Here is an 18,498-nt window from a genome sequence, read left to right as displayed (position 1 = left end):
AAAAAATCCAGTACAAAATTTGAAATAACCTCTATTCTTAATCTTTACAAATCACATCCCATTACAAAGCTAGAACAGTTAGAATGACAACAACAACAAAAAAGTTTGTATAATAAGTTTCTGAAGCCTCATCAAATGGTTTTATTGTTTGAAAGAACATCTTCAATGTAGCCAAATTCCACAACAAAAAACAAATTTAGACTTAATGGTTGTCAAAATCCATATGATTTGAAGTCCTCTCTGAGGAATACAATGGATAGTAACCAAGTTGTAAGTTAATTGAGTATTATTTGATAGTGATACCCATGAGAAATACTCCATTTTGTGCATTTCTCAAGGCTATGTACAATGCTGAGCATTTAGTACTTGCTTAAATACCGTAATGGATTTATTTCATAATGCACCACATGGTGGCTTAAAATCTCTACATGGTCTTAGAATTTGTGATTTTTACACAAGATTTCAAGTATGTGGGCATGCATGCAAATATACATGTGGTTTGGTGGCATGTACTTTTGCTGATGTTCCTGGACTTATCTGTTACTGGCTAACGAATGACTACTCATGTCAAGGAGCTGGGTGGTCATATCTCTAGATGACCCTCCTGCAGCTGCTCCTCCATGCTGCTCCCTGTCAGAGCGGAGGAAACTTTGAGAGGTGAGTTCTCTTTAAAACTCTTCTCCAATTTCAAACAACAGATACTTTCAGAATATCCTGATGAGCAGGGCTTTTTATGACTACATGCAGAAATAAACACTGGGAGCCTCCCAGAAGCCAAGGCTCTTGAAAGCCGGGAACATCTTTTAGTGTTGTTCAGGATACATGTGCTACTCCACAGATACAGGGATTCTAGGGACACACCAAATACTCTTAAGACACATGAACACAAAAGGCTCCTTTGGTAATTACTTTTGATGAATGAATATGCTTTTTGCATGTGTCATCATATTCTGACTGAGTTTAACAAGGGATTACACTATTACCACAAATCTAAGAACCAGGTACTACTGTTATCTCATTGCTTTTTCACAAATTAGGTAACTGAGATTTGCTTGGAGAGTTTAAGGAATTTTCCCATAATCACACAGGTAGTAATTGATAAAGCTGGGATTTAAACCAGGGTCTCTCAAATACTAAATTGTATGCTCTATCTTGCTTTCCAACTGAACACTGTGTAGTTACCTTGTGATCAAAGATATGCATGCGAGCCATGTTACTAAACAGATAACTGTCAATGGAAATAGCATTGAGTAGAATGAAGGGATAGCAAAACATGTCCATATTTATGAAATTGCAGATTTTAAGACATAGCCCATCTAAATATCAGGAATCTCGGTGTGCCTGGGTGGCTCAGTTGGTTAAGTGTCTGATTCTTGATTTCGGCCTATCATGATCTCAGCTTTGTGAGATCGAACCCTGCTTGGAGCCTGCTTAAGATTCTCTCTCTTCCTCTCCCTCTGCCTCCCTGCAAAAATACACACACACACACACACACACACACACACACACACACACACACACACATATATCGGGGATCTCCTAGAGCCCCTTTCTTCTCAAGTTTCTTTGGAAACAAATCTGTTTTCTTAAAAGTACAAGATATGCACATTGGCTTAAAAATGATTTTATAATGCTTTAAATTTAACTACATGGGTCTTTGCCATGAGAGTATATTCATGGGATGTATTAACATGATGTGTAACATGAACAGTTTGTTTTACATCAGTTTGAAATAGTGAGCTCTTTCCCATACTTTCACTAATTTACTTAATCTAGCAAGTCAAAGCCAGAAATCAGGCACTGCCTTCGGCTCTTCCTTCTTCTTCATCCTTCAGGTCCTCTCATGAAGACCAGTTGATTCTACCTCTTAAGAATAGTCAAGTCTTTGGTGGGATGGGGTAACTGGGTGATGGACATTAAGAAGGACACATGATGTAATGAGCACTGGGTGTTATATAAGATTGATGAATAACTGAACTCTACCTCTGAAACTAATAATACACTATATGTTAATTAATTGTATTTAAATAAATTTAAAAAAGAACAGTCAAGTCTTGTTTTCCACCAATCTAATAGTACAAAAGGCAAAAATTACATATGACAGAAATTATGCACTTGGAGAAGTGGAGAATCTGAGTTTGACCAAATGAACAAAGTTTACCTCTTTCATCTCACTCTCATTTTGGAGAATAAATATTTATTGCTTGGAATGGTATTTGAAGTTGCCCAAAGATTTAAATTGTTCTATCTTTCTGTAGTACTCTTTCTTCCTTTACTAACTTTTCTCTTTTTCTTTGGCTAAACACATATATTTGAATGTGTGTAAGTTAAATGGGTATATAGATTTATTTCTGCACCTTCATGACCCCATCCTCAATCCAGGCCACCATCTTTTTGACTGGATTATGATAGCTGCCCAAATGGACTCTACCTTCCTGATTTTGTCCCTTCATATTTATTCTTTAGACTGTAGCCAGCATGATATTTCTAAAATACAAATAGATTCATATCAATCTCCATGCTCCAAATCCTTCAAAATCTGTCTTACTCCTTAGACAAAATGAATATTTTTGCATTGCTTCCAAGTCAGCAAATTATCTGATACCCTAATGTGCTAGTGTTAGTCCCAAACATCTCCCAATGCATCAAATATTTCTGTGCACTGCCCTATTCCCAAGTATAATCTATGCTTAGGCTTACTGAATCTTTTCTATGTTCTTGAACGAGATATAGACTTATTTGGGGTGTTTTTACACATTCTGTTCTGTCTGCAATGATTCCACTATACTCTCGTGCTAGATACCTCTATCCTTTGCACTGTGGAATGCTTCCAGAGCGTGACCTGTTTAGATTGTATCAATAGTCCCAATGCCCTCTGGAGTCCAGCTGGGCTTGGTAATGAGGAGCAGCACCAGAAAATTAGAGGGAGGAGAATGATGACAGGGCCTTTAAACTTCTGGCTTCTTCTTTGCATGGTGACCACTATTCTGTACTTGGACTGTAGGGTTCTGGTTCCATAAGAAGGCATTCTTCAGAAAATACCCCCTCCTCTTGTCCTTTCACACCTACAAGCATTCATGAAGCCCCAATGTTACTAGTACTGAGGTACCATACTATTCCTGTAGTTTTCCTACACCATGCTCACATTTTGTATATATCCCTCTACTAAACTTTCCTTAATTTTTTCCTTTTTGTAGATACTATCCATTTTCTTTTGGACCCTGACTAATACAAACAACCCTGCCCTTCCCCCACCACTACCACTAGTCCATTGGCTGATCATGCTCATCCTTTGGTTCTTGGTGTAAATGTCTCTTTCCTTGAGCATTCTTCTTAAGCCTAAGCCTTGGTTAGGTATTCCTTTGTTTTCTCACATAATACTATGTACTTTTCTCTGACATATCACTTATAATTTTCTATTATCTCCTATTAATTTTTTCTTCTTCCCAAGCACAGTTAGCCCCACAAAAGTAGATATCTCCCTACATTTTTAAGTTTTGCATATCCACACATGGCATACAGAGAGACATCATAGCACCTGAAGCCCCAACCACTAAGGTTCAAATTCAGCTCTGCCATGTTCTTGCTCTATGAATGTGGAATATACTGCTTAATATGTCTAAGCCTCAATTTTATCATCTTTAATATAAGGATTATTTACTTCATAATGAAATTGGCAGATACCACAAGTCGATGCTTAGAAAATTCTTAATGTAGGGTGCCTGGGTGGCTCAGTCATTAAGCGTCTGCCTTCGGCTCAGGTCATGATCCCAGGGTCCTGGGATTGAGCCCCACATCGGGCTCCCTGCTCCACGGGAAGCCTGCTTCTCCCTCTCCTACTCCCCCTGCTTGTGTCCTCTCTCTCGCTGTCTCTCTGTCAAATAAATAAATAAAATCTTTAAAAAAAAAAAAAAAAAGAAAATTCTTAATGTAATGCCTGACAATTAAGAAATGCTTAATAAATATTTGGTATTATTAGTATCATGACTATAGTGCTTCCTAAATAATTGCAAATATAAAAAGAATGTATTTATTTAATTTCTTGATTATCTGAAAAGTAAGACACTCTCAAAATGGCATGAATACAACAAATTGTTTTGCTATGATCTCCACTCATTCAAAGTAGTATTATATTTTTAAATCACATATGACATTTATTTTGCAAAGACACCAACCTTGTGATTTGTTAAATACATAATTATAAATAAAATATAAAATATAAACTAACCCCCTTTACCCTCTTCATTTCTCATGACTTCCAGAAGGATGTGAAATTGGTTCTACATTCATTCTGAGAGGAAATGGTTTTAAAATAAATCTAGAATTTAAGCACTTGTTTTCCATACATTTCTGTAAGTCGAGTAAAGGTATGTGTCTTAGAGTAGTATATTCTTTAAAAGGAGTATTTTTGGGGTGCCTGGGTAGCTCAGTCATTAAGCATCTGCCTTCGGCTTAGGTCATGATCCCAGGGTCCTGGGATCGAGCCCCGTATCAGGCTCCCCACTTAGTGGGAAGCCTGCCTCTCCCTCTTCCATTCCCCCTGCTTGTGTTCCCTCTCTCACTGTCTCTCTTTCTGTCAAACAAATAAATAAAATCTTTAAAAAAATAAAAGGAGTACTTTTTTCCACAGGGAAAATCAGACCTTAAGTACTAAGAAGTCCAGTTAGTTGGCCTCTGTCATCAAAGAACTTTACCCAAGTATACTGGAGCCTCCAAAGGCCTCTACTAGGGTAAATACACTTTAAAAATAACCTGGGAGTGTAGTAACCAATTTATAGGCAATAGCTCATGGAGAACAAATATTAGATAGAAATTCTGCAGGGGAAATTTAGGAAAGCTCAGTGTAATTGTCCTTTTCTGAATTTTCATAGTGTGTTGACCCTAGGTAAAGATCTCCTCAACACCTTCTACTTCCTCTCCTAATCCAAGTGACTAGTTTATCTCAGTCCAGTTGAGCTGATTTTTCAAGTTCATTTCAAGAGAAAAGAAGCAAATGACTTCCCCACAGCTCAGTTGGAGAACCACTGTAGTAGAGAAGACAGTGATACACAGTTTTCTGGGAGTTAAGGACAATCTTTGAAATGAAAAATGATAGAAGAGAAAAAAAGAGCTAAATAATACCCATGTAGCATGTCTACTAAAAAGAGTTTTATCTTTAGCCAAAGGGTTGGTCATGATGTAAGCTTCATCTGCTACAATAGCTACCTCAAGAGAAATAAAAATGTACCTGAAGTAGAATTATTTTGCTGTATCTTCAATTTGCACAGAAAAAAACTTATCCAGCCCTTTGTAGAAAAATGAACTTCTGTATCAATCACTCTAACTACCAGCTATAACCTAAATCCTACTGTAATTAATTAGTCTTAAAATATTAAATATGATCAAATTTCTTTGGAATTGTTTCCTGTGGGAATAAAAGCCTGCAGATTTATCCACATCAAGGGCAGACAGAGACATTTAGAATCTTTGCTATTTTGGCAGAAATTGTCAAATGACAATAATCTTGAACAATATTGCAGCCGTTTCTCATCCTGTAGGGTCAAAGTTACAGGCAAACTATGAAAAGCTTAAAAATCATTTTTAAGTTTTTCTTCCAACAGCTGAAAGACAAGTAATAAGATCACCCTTGGTGACAAAACAAAAACCACAGCCTCATCCAACACTTGCTTCTGTCCTGTTTAACCCACAATATTAAAGGTAAGAGGGCTGCTAACTTTAGAAGTACAACATAGCAGCTGTTCATTAGATCCTGGAAATAGAGTTGGGCTTTCTGTCAAGGTGGGTCACCTGGATCATAAAAGACACTGACAGATGTGTCAGTCAAGTGAAATTGCAAAGATGAGTTCTAATCCTTTCTTCCACCCAGAGACCTCTTTTAGTATTAAGGTCACTGAGCAGTTCTATCTCTGGGTGAGAATTACCAGGTTTATTCTGTCTCTTCACCTCTCACCTCCTGAAAAGTTTTGGCTTTAAAATATGTGATGTTAATGTCGTCTTTTTTAAGGTTTACATTCTGTTGAAGTTGGACTTGAAGCTCAATGGATTTACGATAAAGCTATGTTTTTGATGACTAAGAAGAAACAGATACATTGAAGATATCAGAAGACTAGCTCGTTAATTTTATTTTATTTATTTATTTATTTATTTTTAAAGATTTTATTTATTTATTTGACAGAGAGAGACAGTGAGAGAGGGAACATAAGCAGGGGGAGTGGGAGAGGGAAAGGCAGGCCTCCCATGGAGCAGGGAGCCCGATGCGGGGCTCGATCCCAGGACCCGGGGATCACGACCTGAGCTGAAGGCAGATGCTCAACAACTGAGCCACCCAGGCGTGCCTAGCTTGTTAATTTTAAAGAAAATTCAAACATGTCACATGTACAGACAGGCACACACACACAAGCACACACAGCCCATGCGCTTGTCAACTACTCTACATCCAGTGTGTTATTCCATAAAACAAGAGGCTAATTTGTCCATCTTTCTTCTCTGCCACAGACTTTTGTTGGAATGAAGAATACCACAACTGGATGTGATTGATTGTCCCCTGAAGTACAGTTGTACTTGGAAAAGTAACTTGGATAGCTTAATTCTCTTCCAACAAATTTTATTAAGTTATATTTGGAGTTATATCCAGACAGTTTAATGACATAAGCTATTTGTGCTGTTCTCTGAGAAGAGATATTGATTTGTCCCTGGGTCTTAACTGATAACATTTGCAATGATTTTTGATTTTGTTTCTTGGTACTGTTAATTTGTGTTTGATTTCAAATAGTCTACTAGAATTCATTAATTTTTATAATTCTAATTTTTTTCATATTTTAATTATGATTGAATTTATCTCATGATTTGTAAGTTGGGCAATGAAAAGTTAGCTTTATTTAGAAAGGAAAACATAATTAACTCAATTATAAATTTTATATTCATTATTGCCATCACTATAGTGCATATTAACAATTCCACGTTCAAGAAATATAGCCTCTGTTTTGTTGAAGGTGTTCACGTAAAAATGAGCATAGTGCTTTCATAGTAAAGTAGACATACTCTAAGTTACATATGGGCAGGATCAGACAGGAAGGAATCTCAGGCAAGAGAGAAGTGTTCACCTAAGGGTGGTACCACTGGACTCTGACTAATTACATCCCTCATAGGAGCTGATGTAAATATACATATGTTATTTTTTGTTAAGGTCCATAGAATCTCTTAAAGTGTTCCAATTTAATGGAATTTAGAAACTTCCTGATTACACTGTAAGCTTTATATATTGAAGAAATATTTATAAGACTAATGAATTGTAATTGAGGAAACAAAGAAGGTAAGTTTCTTGTTCAAGCTAACTAACAGCTGTGTTGATATTGGCAGAGGTGTGATTTTTTCCATCACAAATAGGTATCGATAAGTTGTGTTTTTATATATTAACTAGTGTTATTCTACGTAAGCAAGGATAAAAGAAAAATGGTGTTTTCATCCTCTCTTAATGCCCTCAGAATCTAATTCTGTGTTTTTGATAGAGTAGATGTATTTAAACACTTACTAAATATGAATGACTGGCTAATTGGGTTAAGTAAGGCTCTGTATTCTATCAGTGTATTGAAACGGTCCTGTTCCTCTGTTAACATGTTTAAAGTAGCAACTAAGTAAGAGTATTCTTCATGTCTACTAACGTAAATATTTGAAAAACATTGTGAATTCTTGAGTATAGAGCTAGCATTGCTCTTTGGGTAAGTTCCTACCCATAGCAGCAACAGTAACTGAAAGAACACCTTCATTTTCAAAATTTTTCTGTGCTAAAATAATAAAAAATAAAAATAAAAATTACCTGATATATTACATTTGAGAGAATTTGAAAAGCTGAATATCATTGGTTTATGTAAAGTTAGACGTATTTTAATTTGTGTATCAAATTATGATTTCCCTTAATTGCATTGAGTGACCTGTAAATGGCCATTCTAGAAAGTGCTTGCAGATTATAGGTGAAAGATGCAGAATTAAGAATAGTAACTCAATTGAACTAAAGACTGATCTTATTTATGATACACCTTACCACAAACTGCAGTACAAACAGGAACCATATTAAATTTGGGAATTCTAACCCAGCTCCATAAAGTGAATTTGTACAGTTTTTCTATAATCTTTCATAGATTTGACTCTAAGTTGTTAATTGAGTTACACAAAGAGGAATACCACCTTTCAGCTAAGATATAGAGACTCTACTTTTAGGTGTGCCTTAGGTAGAATCAAGAAGGCCAAGATACTACTTTTAAATGAATTACTATTTTTTGAAAGAAATGTGCAATTCAGATTATACATTTTGTATAAACATTCCCAAAATACATGCCAAAGCACATGATAATTTATCCTCCCTCAAGTTGTAAATCTCTAATGGGTAGTAGAAGACATTTCACAATTATTTACAACATTGCACATATTTACTAAAAAAAAAGACAACAGGAATTTATTATCCCCTTCCTTCCTCTCCCCTCCCTCCTCTAAATATATATATGGAAATATCATCACATATCATATATATTGCTATTTATAACATATATAAATATATGTGTGTGAATTTATATGTCTCTGACTTCCTTTGGTTGATATGTTCATATTCTATAAAACTTTCATTCAAATGTTACAATGATATTCAACAGAGACCCAGAACCACCATCTTTTTAGCATTTTTTTTACATGAAAGTTTTTCAGGACAAAGAATAAGTGATTGATCTGGAATTTTAACAACTGTGTCTTTACTCCTAGTTTACCTCCCTTTTTTTACTCCTAGTTTCCTACTGAAGATTATCCAATTCTACCCTTTCTGTTGGATATTTTCTCCTCTGTTGGATCAGATGTAATGAAAGCATTAACTTTTATATGCCTCTATATCTCAGCTTCTGAATTCCCCATTTGCCTCATTTGTTGAGTAACTCTCAGAAACTATATTCGGAACTTCATATATCCTATGTTACTCTAAGCATACTCTGTTTCATCTGGACGTACTTTTATTACTAGATCTTCACCAGGTCATAACTTTTGATTGTTAATCATTACATTTACCCTGCTACTGTCTCAAACAACCTAAATTTCACTCTCTTATTCATATAACTGCTCCACCTCAGAGTAACATCCTAAATTATCATTTCATTTGTTTTCTGTTTCTTAAATGTTCATAGAATGTTAAATAAGGTAGAGAAACACTCAAAGTTAAGAGAAAATACTTTAAGGAAAAGTCATTTAAGATACAAAACTTTAAAAAACACTTTTTAAATAAGAGCATGATGCTGAATATAATCAGGAAAAAAAAAAAAAAAAAAACAGTAGCCAGAAGGGGAAAAAAGATGATAAATGTATGGCAAGAAATAACCGGGTAGCTTTTAGAGAAAGGAAGGGAAATGATCAAAGATATCCCACGTTACAGGTATCACTTTTTTTTCTAAAGGCAGTAGCCTGAGACATGTAATTAGGGTAATGTAGCTTCATAAGTGTGCCTTAGCAAAACCTGTTACACTTTGACACAAAGCATCTTGGATCAAGCAAAGGTGACTCAGCCTTGTGGGTAGGAAAACTGGACTGAGACCAACCCTTGGGGATCTTTCAAGTTCCCTTCATAGAACTGCTATCAGTAAAGGAGGAATTTTGCCCCAAATTTCCATTTCCAGTCTCCCAAATTAATCTGCATTTCTAGAGCCATATCTGGACTACAATGGCAGAATTAAAATTGCTAGAGATGATAGTTGTCACAGAAAGACAAAAAAGAATAAAATGACTTGAGGATATACTTGGATTATTTTATTTTTTGTAAAAATAAGATTGGAAGAAAGGTGTTGAAATTTACAGGACCTATAATAGAGGATCTTAATCTTAGGAAGAACGAATAGAGTTTGAAAGTATTCTCATAAATTTTATGGAGAATTGAGGCAGGTGATTGATATAACCTTAGAAGGATCATGATTGAAAATGAGGTTTTCTTACTGTTGTTCTCCATTTTCATTACTTTACCTCAGAAAGTTTCATTCTTTTTATGCTTTGCTGATAGTAATAAGGCAGAACATGTTTGAGTTGTGTCTACTAATAAAGCAAAGAACAGTATCTGTGGTAGAGAAGAAGCTCATTCTCCAAAATTTATTCAACTACTGGCCTCTGTAAAGCCACCGAAGGGCCAATTAATGTCAAATATGAGAAAGATACATGGACTTCTGGAATCAGAACAGGTCAGTCTATTTGTCAAGCCATAATTGCCAAACAGCAATTGACCTTTAAGCATTGTGTGGCTTTGATTTGAACTACTAACACAGGGTGAAGGCTTTGAATATCAATGTCAATCTTATTTTCTCAGAAACCTCCATATTTCCTGCATTAAAAAAAAAAAAGAAAACTAGTATGACTTCATAGTATCACTATCAGCAATCTGCCATTATTGTGCATCTTCATTTTATATCTGAAAAGCCCTTGTTAATAAATAATATCATGAAATGCCATTCTGCAAAGAAGGTCAGCTCCCCAGGGGTAATTATTTCACATGCAGACCTAGAGGAGATTATGCTTTATTCCCAGAATTATTATCATGAAATGACTTAACAATTGCAATGAAATGAATGATTTTTCTTCAAAATGCTGGTGAATTTTGTGTTCTGCTTTGTTCAGGAAGGTAGGTGGAAGGCATAATTTGTGGCAAAAAAAAATCCTTTAGAATTAAGGTAGATAGAAAACAATTTAGATGTTACAATTTTGACATGAACTGAAAGGTGCAAATAAATTGCTTGAAAATAAACACAACCACAATAATATTCTTTGACTGGAGAGATTACAGGTGTACAGTGAAAGGCAAAGAGAATTAGCCAAACACTCTAGATGATTAGAAAGAAAAGAAAATCAAAGAGACACAATTGATTTCATGAAAGATTGTAGGTTCTATCACTCATGACAACCTTTTCATTCCATAAACTAAATGAGATATTTTGATGGCCTTCATTGCATGTTTCAGGTGGATATTGTCAGAGTGAACATTCAGTCCTTTCTGTGTGGTCATATTTTGAACAATAAAAGAAAATGCACAATAAAGTAGAAAACAAATTGATACTATGTTTTCAACTTAAATACTTTCCAGAATCTCAATTTAATAAAAATCAAATGACAAATATACAATGAAAAACAAATGCCTGACCATTAGGTATACTGGCTTAGGAAAGAATTAATATGAAAAGTTTGATTTGATTAATTGTTAATGGCCCCCAGTATATCTCTTCTACTAAAATAAAATATGGATGCATATTGACCTAGCAGGGACTCATCAAATATTCTTTTATATTCTTATAGATATTTCTTAACCCAATTGTATCAATATGGATCACTACCAACAAATCACAGTAAAAACTCTGCCTTAACACATTTGTTTTTGCTTATATGTCTTTGAGTAAGTAGGGCAGTTCTGCTGATCTGGGCCAGGCTTGGGTGTTCTTGGTTGGACTTATTCGTATTCTCAGGGGGCAGCTTGGCGGGAGCCTGCTTGACAAGGATGGCCTTACTAACATATCTGGGAAGTGATTGTCAATGAAGATGATGGGGTGAATAGGCATTATGTTTCTCATCGTACAGCAGGCTTGCCCCAATTTGTTTCGCTTGGTTCCAGGAGACAAAGGGAAGCATGTAACCATTTGAAACCCAAGCTGGGAATTGACAGTATCACTTCTGCTTCATGCTATTGGCCAAAGGTGAAGAATTAGGGCAGAATTTTTAGGCAAAATGAATCTGTGACTATTTGATGAATATAAGGAAATGTTGATATTCTTATCAAAAAGTAAGCTTATCTGTATTACTCAGGGATGGGTTATGTAACCATAATTATTTTTCCTGCATGGATTTGGCCAGAGTACTAGAACCAGAAGGGATTTTGGGAAATTGGCAGATGAAACCATTTGAACCAGCACTGCTAGAATTATTGCTTCTAGACAAAAGCTACACAGAAATTCTAACCAAATATAAAGTGGTCCTCTGACATTTTCATAAAGAGGACTAGCATTATTTGAAATATTCTTGCAATTTCCGCATAGAAGATTTTTTCTTTCGCCAAATGTGCCCCAGCTGCTTCATTTGGATGCTGAGCCTAGCTTTCTTGTTCATATCCCTGATCAATTTAAAATTTGTTATACACAATTAGGATACAAGAATCTCAGCCATCCAAATTTTTCTCAAGATAATTGTATAGAAAAATACTTGGAAATATCTACATAAAATTGCCATGCCAAAATATAATTAAAACTCTATCATCTCCATGAGTGGTGTAGTAGGTTGAATAGTGTCCCCCCCAAATTCATGTCCACCTGAAACGACAGAATGTGACCATATATGGAATAAGGTCCTTATAGATGTAATTGGTTAAGATGAGGTTATATCAAATTAGGATGGGCCCTAAATTCTAAAACTAGTGTCCTAGAGCATCCAGAGGGAGCACGTTCCAGCTGATACCTAACTCAACTTCAGACTTCTAGCCTCCAGAACTACAAGAGAATAAATTCCTGTTGTTTTAAATCATTGAATTTGTGGTAATTCGTTATGGCAGCCCTGGTGAACTAACAGAAGGAGAACACAGTAACTAATAAATATGCTTGGCCTTCTCTTCCATTAGCCTTATATCTCAGATTTTTAAAGAATATGTGTATGTTTTGTTGACATATAATTTATATACAGTAACAATTACTCTTTTTAAGATACAGTACTAAGTTACATCCTATACTATTCACCATGAAATCAAGGTATAGGACAGTTCCATTACCCAAACTTATTCTATCTTACCCCTTTGTAGTCATTCTCTCCAACCATCACCAAACACTGGCAATCACTAATCTATTTTCTGTCCTAATGTCTTGCTTATTCCATCATGTCATATGAAGGGAATCATACACTCATCATTCCCAAAATTTTCCTCATGTTCAGATGTTATCCTATCCATCCTGGCCCTCTGCACTGCACTGCACACCAGTCCTGTCCTGAGACAACCAGTGGTTAGCTTTCAATTAGGTTCAAACCTGCTGACTAGGTAACCATATGAAACAAAAATGTGCTGGTAATCAGCTCTGAACCTAATGTTTCTTAATTCAGAGGAACGTTTATATTTTAATTTTAGAAAATATGCCTACATGTGTTAGGTTTAGTCAGACTTAGACACCTGTGTCATTTCTGGTTTACAAATAGAAGTCATTTAAGCATAAAAATTGTAGCATGGGCTTTGGAATCAGACAGAATTGAATTTGTGTTACTTCCATGAAGTTGACACCTCATCAAAAAAGTATGCAGGTGACAAAGAAGCATATGGAAAGGTGATCCACATCCTATGCCATCAGGGAAATGCAAATTGAAAAAACAATGAGATACTACTATTCACCCATTAGAATACCCAAAATCCAGAACACTGACACCACCAAATGTTGACGAGGATGTGGAATAACAGGAACTCTCATTCGTTGCTAGTGGGAATGCAACATGGTACATCCACTTTGGAAGAGAGTTTGGTGGTTTTTACAAAACTAAATATGCTCTTCCCATATGATCCAGCAACCCCACTCTTTGGTATTTACCTAAAGGGGCTGGAAACATCTCTACACAAAAACCTGCACATGATATTTATAGAAGCTTTTTTCATAATTGACAAAACTTGAAAGGAACCAAGATGTCCTTTGGTAGGTCAATGTATCAATAACTGTGGTATACCCAGATGACAAAATACTATTCAGCACTAAAAAGAAATGAGCTATCAAGCCATGAAAAGACCTGGAGAAAACTTAAATGCTTATTACTAAGGGAAAGAAGCCAATCTGGAAAGGGTACCATACTGTGTGATTCTAACTATATGACATTTTAGAAAAGGCAAAACTATGGAGACAGTTAAAAAAATCAGTGGTTGCTAGTAGTTGATGGGAAGAGGGGAGATAAATAGGTGGAACATGAAGGATTTGTAGGAAAATGCTCTGTATGATATTATAGTAATAGATATATGTCATTTCACATTTATCCAAACCCACAGAATGTACAAAACCAAGATGAACCCTAAGGTAAACTATGGACTTTGGGTGATTGTGACAGGTCAATGTAGGTTCATCAATTGTAACAAATGTACCACTCTGGTGGGAGATGTTGATAATAGGGGAGGCTATGCATGTGTGGAGGCAGGGGGATATGAGAAATCTCTGTACTTTCCCCCTCAATTTTTCTGTGAACCTAAAACTCTAAAATTTGTCTTAATAAAAATGTTCACCATCTGCTTTAGGTACTGCACCTCTGAATTCTGCAAAGTATGTTTGAACTTTAATAAGCATTTGCTGTGGTTCTGCTTTATAAAAGTTACCATCCATTAAAGGGACAATAGTTCTGAAATGAATAAAGTGCAATCTTTGCCTTTGAAAATCTAACAAATGGATGAGGGATTTTGGAATTAGAAATAAATCTTGAGTTGTCCTCAAGTTTTTATAGCCATTGTGATGATACAAGCAAGCATTCAAGAAGCCTTATCAAAAACTAATGATGTATTGTATGGTGACTAACATAACATAATAAAAAATAAAAATAAATTTAAAAAAGTCTTAATGAATATAAAGTGTAATGGATAGGGGTGTTAATTCTATTTTTTTAAAATTTTATTATGTTATGTTAGTCACCATACAATGCATCATTAGTTTTTGATGTGGTGATCCACGATCCATTGTTTTTGTATAACACCCAGTGCTCCATGCAGTACGTGCCCTCCTTAATACCCATCACCGGGCTAACCAATCCCCTCCTCCCCCCTCCCCTCTAAAACCCTGTTTGTTTCTCAGAGTCCATAGTCTCTCATGGTTCATCTCTCCCTCCAATTCCCCCCGCCTTATTTTTCCCTTCCTTCTCCTCATGTCCTCCATGCTATTTCTTATGTTCCACAAATAAGTGATACCATATGATAATTGACTTTCTCTGCTTGACTTATTTCACTTAGCATAATCTCCTCCAGTCCCATCCATGTTGATGTAAAAGTTGGGTATTCATCCTTTCTGATGGCTGAGTAATATTCTATTGTATATATGGACCACATCCTCTTTATTCATTCATCTGTTGAAGGGCATCTCGGCTCTTTCCACAGTTTGGCTATTGCAGACATTGCTGCTATGAACATTGGGGTGCATATGGCCCTTCTTTTCACTACATCTGTGTCTTTGGGGTAAATACCCAGTAGGGCAATTGCTGGGTCATAGGGTAGCTCTATTTTTAAATTTTTGAGGAACTTCCACACTGTTTTCCAAAGTGGCTGTACCAACTTGCATTCCCACCAACAGTGTAAGAGGGTTCCCCTTTCTCCACAACCTCTCCAACATTTGTTGTTTCTCTCCCTGTCCATTTTTGCCATTCTAACTGGTGTAAGGTGGTATCTCAATGTGGTTTTGATTTGAATTTCCCAGATGGCTAATGATGATGAACATATTTTCATGTGTCTGTTAGCCATTTGTATGTCTTCTTCAGAGAAGTGTCTTTTCATAACTTCTGCCCACTTTTTGACTTGATTATTTGTTTTTTGGGGGTTGAGTTTGAGAAGTTCTTTCTGGACCTTGGATACCAGCCCTTTATCTGTAGTGTCATTTGCAAATATCTTCTCCCATTCTGTGGGTTGCCTCTTTGTTTTGTTGACTGTTTCCTTTGCTGTGCAGAAGCTTTTTATCTTGATGAAGTCCCAAAAGTTCATTTTTGCTTTTGTTTCACTAGCTTTTGGAGATGTATCTTGAAAGAAGTTGCTGTGGCCAATGTCAAAGAGGTTACTGCCTATGTTCTCCTCTACGATTTTGATGGATTCCTGTCTCACATTGAGGTCGTTCATCCACTTTGAGTTTATCTTTGTGAATGGTGTTAGAGAATGGTCGAGTTTCATTCTTCTGCATGTGGCTGTCCAATTTTCCCAGCACCATTTATTGAAGAGACTGTCTTTTTTCCATTGCATATTTTTTCCTGCTTTGTCAAAGATTATTTGACCATAGAGTTGAAGGTCCCTATCTGGGTTTTCTATTCTGTTCCATTGGTCTATATGTCTGTTTTTGTGCCAGTACCATGCTGTCTTGGTGATCACAGCTTTGTAATATAGCTTGAAATCAGGCAACATGATGCCCCCAGCTTTGTTTTTCTTTTTCAACAGTTCCTTGGTGATTCGGGGTCTTTTCTGATTCCATACAAATTTTAGGATTGTTCGTTCCAGCACTTTGAAAAAATGTCATTGGAATTTTGATCGGGATGGCATTGAAGGTATAGATTGCTCTGGGTAGCATAGACATTTTAACAATGTTTATTCTTCCAATCCATGAGCATGGAATATTTTTCCATCTTTTTGTGTCTTCTTCAATTTCTTTCATGAGTGTTCTGTAGTTCCTAGAGTATAGAACCTTTACCTCTTTGGTTAGGTTTATTCCGAGGTATCTTATGGTTTTTGGTGCTATTGTAAATGGAATCGTTTCTCTAATTTCTCTTTCTACAGTTGCATTGTTAGTGTATAAGAAAGCAACTGATTTCTGTGGATTGATTTTGTATCCTGCCACATTACTGAATTGCTGTATGAGTTCTAGTAATTTAGGGGTGGAGTCTTTTGGGTTTTCCACATAAAGTATCATGTCATCTGCAAAAAAGAGAGAGTTTGACTTCTTCTTTGCCAATTTGAATACCTTTCATTTCTTTTTGTTGTCTGATTGCTATTGCTAGGACTGCTAGTACTGTGTTGAACAATAGTGGCGAGAGTGGGCATCCTTGACGTGTTCCTGATCTTAAGGGAAAGGCTCTCAGCTTTTCCCCATTGAGGATGATATTCGCTGTGGGTTTTTCATAGATGGATTTTATGAACTTGAGGAATGTTCCCTCTATCCCTATACACTGAAGAGTTTTAATCAGGAAAGGATGTTTTATTTTGTCAAATGCTTTTTCTGCATCAATTGAGAGGACCATATGGTTCTTCTCCCTCCTCTTATTAATGTGTGCTATCACATTGATTGATTTGTGAATGTTGAACCACCCTTGCATCCTGGGGATAAATCCCACTGGGTCATGGTGGATGATCCTTTTAATGTATTGTTGGATCCTATTAGCTAGGATTTTGTTGAGGATTTTGGAATCCATATTCATCAGGGATATCGGTCTGAAATTCTCCTTTTTGATGGGGTCTTTGCCTGGTTTGGGGATTAAGGTAATGCTGGCCTCATAGAATGAGTCTGGAAGCTTTCCTTCTGTTTCTATTTTTTTGAAAAATCTTCAGTAGAATAGGTATTATTTCTTCTTTGAATGTTTGGTAGAATTCCCCAGGGAATCCCCTGGACTCTTGTTTTTTGGGAGGTTTTTGATCACTGCTTCAATCTCGTTACTGGTTATTGGCCTATTCAGGTTGTTAATTTCTTCCTGTTTCAGTCTTGGCAGCTTATAGGTTTCCAGGAAGGCCTCCATTTCATCCAGATTGCTCAGTTTATTGGCATATAGTTGTTGATAATAATTTCTAATAATTATTTCTATTTCCTTGGTGTTAGTCATGATCTCTCCCCTTTCATTCATAATTTTATTAATTTGGGTCCTTTCTCTTTTCTTTTGGATAAATCTGGCCAGTGGTTTATCGATCTTATTAATTCTTTCAAAGAACCAGCTTCTAGTTTCGTTTATCTGATCTACTGTGTTTCTGGTTTCTAATTCATTGATTTCTGCTCTAATTTTAATTATTTCTCTTCTAATGCATGGCTTAGGCATCATTTGTTGCTTTTTCTCTAGTTCTTTAAGGTGAAGAGTTAGTTGGTGAATTTGGGGTTTTTCTATTTTTTTGAGTGAGGCTTGAATGGCTATGTATTTCCCCCTTAGGACCACCTTTGCAGTATCCCATAGGTTTTGGACTGATGTGTTTTCATTCTCATTGATTTCCATGAATTGTTTAAGTTCTTTTTTGATTTCCTGGTTGACCCAAACATTCGTGAGCAGAGTGTTCTTTAGATTCCAAGTGTTTGAATTTCTGCCAATTTTTTTCTTGTGATTGAGTTCCAGTTTTAAAGCATTGTGGCCTGAGAATATGCAGGGAATAATCTCAATCTTTTGGTATTGGTTGAGACCTGATTTGTGACCCAGTATGTGGTCTACTCTGGAGAAAGTTCCATGTGCGCTCGAGAAGAATGAGTATTCTGTTGTTTTAGGGTGGAATGTTCTGTAAATATCTATGAGGTCCATCTGGTCCAGTGTATCATTCAAAGCTCTTGTTTCCTTGTTGATTTTCTGCTTAGATGATCTGTGCATTGCTGAGAGTGGAGTATTGAGGTCTCCTACAATTAATGTATTGTTATCAATATGACTCTTCATTTTGGGTAACAGTTGGCTTATGTAGATGGCTGCTCCCATGTTGGGGGTATAGATATTTTCAATTGTTAGATCTTCTTGTTGGATAGACCCTTTAAGAATGATATAGTGACCTTCTGTGTCTCTAATTACAGACTTCAGTTTAAAATCTAATTTCTCTGATATAAGAATTGCTACCCC

This window comes from Phoca vitulina, unplaced genomic scaffold (assembly GCF_004348235.1).
Source record: "Phoca vitulina isolate PV1807 unplaced genomic scaffold, GSC_HSeal_1.0 scaffold7, whole genome shotgun sequence".
In the NCBI taxonomy this organism is placed as follows: Eukaryota; Metazoa; Chordata; class Mammalia; order Carnivora; family Phocidae; genus Phoca; species Phoca vitulina.
Note: the sequence above shows the minus strand (reverse complement) of the source record.